The sequence below is a fragment of the Eumetopias jubatus genome, unplaced genomic scaffold (assembly GCF_037043125.1).
Source record: "Eumetopias jubatus isolate StellerSeaLion01/CBP00866 unplaced genomic scaffold, mEumJub1_p1.0 scaffold_10, whole genome shotgun sequence".
Lineage (NCBI taxonomy): Eukaryota > Metazoa > Chordata > Mammalia > Carnivora > Otariidae > Eumetopias > Eumetopias jubatus.
In genome coordinates, this window is record NW_028274816.1 from 60,018,476 (window position 1) to 60,022,422 (window position 3,947).

The following is a 3,947-nucleotide window of genomic DNA, read 5'->3' on the forward strand; positions in this document are numbered from 1 at the left end:
TTGTTTTTTCCTACAAACAAATGCCCATTTTGATCCACATTCAGCATTTAACGTACCCCCAATTTCAAAGTCAGGGATTAAAACCATAATGGTGGACAACCTCTAGTACACAAACACACTCTGATTTATACCCTTACACACAGATCAAACACACGTGTGCATGTACACACACACACAAATACAGTCACATACACTCACATATTTAACCACATACACATTTACATAGACTCCCCTTTATGAACTCAGATTCTTCCACAGCTCACCACATATAAACACACATTCACATTTGTACACCCTACGCACACATTTAACAAAGTTGCACCCACACCATCATCATGTGTGTGTGTATCTAGATAAGATGTTAGTATATGGAAAAATAGTAGTTTCACCTCACTTCTAGAGACCCCCAAAAGGGGCGCTTTTCACCTTTGTTACTCCTTCCATCCCTACAACAACCTGTAAAGAGGGTATTTACAAAGCACAACATTTCAAATGTGCTGTGAGCATTGTCACTTCAGTTCAAGGCACATAGCTTCAGAGTTGTAATATTGCGGGAGTGACCGTGTGTGCGTGTGTGCGTGGGGGGGGCGGGTAAAGTGAGGGCAAAGAGAAGGGGCACGTAGGTAGTGTGCACACAGCACAAAGAACGGAAGGATAGTGAGGAAAGAGGTTAAAAGACACAAGAAGGTTAAAGTCACAGAGTGGTTGAAGGGCAGGGCTGAAGGGGACCATACAAGGGACCAAGTATGCCAGGAAGTTAAGGGAACGGGAGATATGTACCAGGTGGATAATTGGTACAAATGTGATGGAAATAAATGGGCTAAGAGGGGATAGATCATGAGACAACGTGGTTAAAGACCGAGAGTGGGTAAAAAGTACAGGAGACTTAATGTCTGTGAGTGTTGAATAATATGAGGGACAGCTTGTTCTGTGTATTTAAGAGTCTTTTTATTTTGTCTGTCTTTTTTTTCTTTGTTCATTTGTTTCTTAAATTTCACATATGCGTGAGATCATATGGTATTTATCTGTTTCTGGCTAACTTATTTCTCTTCAAATTATACCCTCTAGGTGCATCCATGTTGTTACCTCACATATGTAGTAAAATCAAGTCTGCATGGATGAAATCCATAATAACTTAAAATGTAAAAAAAAACTAGAAAAATATTAATATTTATTTCATTATGTAATAAATAAGCAAAGGTCAAAATGCTGGGTTCAGTAGGTGAATGATTTTACTTTTACTTCATAAAAATTATATATATGTTATGTACATATAACGTATAATTATATAGATGTAATTATATGATACATAATTATTATATTAACAGGTGTATAATTACATATGAAGATTCCAAGATACTAGTGGAATGTTCAAAGTGATAATATACAAACTATATAAAATTAATAGTATGTAAAACAACAATATCTATATTGGATTAAATATCTTACAATAAAATCAGGACTAATTCTATAAAATTGAGGAAAGTTTAAAAGTAGACAAAAATATAACCAGGCACTTTGCAGAATAAGTGAAAATGCTCAATAAACATTTAATAACCTTTGATTTAGTTTTTACATGAGGGAGTGAAAAGCAAACAGCAGTGACATGGTGATTTCACTCATCAACCTGAAAAATATAAATGTTTCTCAAAATAGAATGCTATTAAAGGTTTGTGGCTATGAATCTTCTCTGGACTATAGCTACAGCCTTTTCAGAATTAGAGAGGGAGAGTATAAATAAAATAAATAAATAAAAATATTTATTTATATTTTATATATATTTATATATACTATATAATTATTATATATTATATATAATATATAATATAAATATTTATATATATTATATTTATAAAAATAAATAAAAATAAATATATTAATTTTGCTGCATTTTTAAAATATGTAAATATGTGTGGGGGTGCCTGGGTGGCTCAGTTGATTAAGCATCTGAATCTTGATTTCAGCTCAGGTCATGATCTCGGGTCATGAGATTGAGCTCCACGTTGGGCTCCACATTCAGTGGGGAGCCTGCTTGAGATTCTCTCTCTCCCTCTCTCTCCTACCCTCCCCCCACCCTGCATTTGCTCACACACACACTCTCTCTCTCAAATAAATAAATAAATAAATAGATCTTAAAAAATAAAATATGTAAATATATGTGAATGATTACAATATCATATTTGTTCAGATTATAAAGAAATATATGGCTTTCATAATCTCTGATGACTTCTTTTATAATTTAGTGTAATACACAATGACATCGGTTGTTGGGAGTTTAATCCAAGAGATAATGAAATCTCGTTTTCTGCTTATAGATTTTATGCTTAAGGACTGTAGTTTTGAAATCAGTCTGTTGTTCAGCCTACCTTACAGGAATCATGGACTATCTTTTCAGGAATTGCTAGAAGTGTCTTTAACATGTCCATGCTTGTAATAAAGAGGGGGATGAATCTATAGGCATCATCTAATTCTGTGCAGAAACAACGTGCCTGAATGGCAATTGTTAGAATAGAAATCGTCTCTCTAACTCTGGGTGTATGAAGTGTTTAATGGAGACAGTGAATCATTTTCTACTGAAAACACCTATGTCTACTGATTACAGTGAGACTGTTTTCCCTCTTATAGTTAGGGAAGCAACATTTAATGAAAAGATAACTTTAAAACTTTGGTTCCCAAGAGCCTCTGTTAGGCTCAGATGTGTCTTGTGATATACTCTCTGACTAAAAAATATTCTTATATCAATCCCAAGCTCTGTTAATTGTAGTTATATAAATGCACAAGATCTCTCACCTTGCATATTCTGTTTTATATGTGTGCCTTATATTTTAATCTTTCAAAAATTATTGCTGATAGTTTTACTTAATTCAGAGATTAATAAATAGGTAAGTTAGTAATAATTTAGTTTCTCTCTGTTTTGTCCATGTTAGTGTTTCATGCCCCATTATTTAGGGCACAATATTGTTAAGTAATTCTTATGAGATATGCCATTGTACTTTTGCTTCTGGCATAAAAAACAAATGTTAAAATTAAATACAGCATGGAGACAGGACTTGAAAACTCCCTGAGAAGACAAAACCATTTAGTAAAACTTAATTTAGCTTATTCTGCAAAGCATGCAAAACTTACCTCGAGCCACTTCTTGTAAATGCCTCTGATAATTATAAAAGAAACTTGTCATCCTCCTAAAAATGGTATAAGACAATCACTTTTAACCAATCCCCTGCCATCTGAAAACCCCCATTATAATAACCAGTCATTCTGATGACTGGGTGGCTCAGTCAGTTAAGCATTCAACTCTTGAATTCGGCTCAGGTCATGATCTCAGGGTCATGGGATCAAGCCCCATGTCGGGCTCCTTGCTCAGCCGTGAGTCTGCTGGAGATTCTTTCCTTCTCCCTCTGACCCTCCCTCTACTTGTGCTCTTTCTCTCTCTTTCTAAATAAATAAATGAAATCTTTTAAAATAACAATAACCACTCATTGTAAAGGTTAAACAGTTTGCTTATTTTCACTTTATCAGCCATCTTGGAACATCGTGTCCCTGGGCTTCATATCAGTCTTTCAAAGGCAAAAGGTCCCAGGCCCCCAACTGTTCTTATATGACCACAAAGTCTTATTAAATATTACTTATTGATTTGACACATCCTAATATAGAGACAATCTTGAGTTCATTAAATCCAACTTGTCACGGGGCAGGTACCTATAGTATTAAATTGTAATCAGTGCATCTACATTTTTTTATGACCTCTAAATCTTTATTCAAAACAGACATGGGTTTATAGAACAAAGGCAACACATAAATGGAAATGTTTTACAACCAAAACTACAAAATAAAATGCCACCAGTCTAACATAAAATGATAGGTATAAAAATAGATTAGTAACATTAAATAGGTCTGGATTATTCAAAGAATACATAGAACTATCCTCCTTGGTATGGCATGATGGT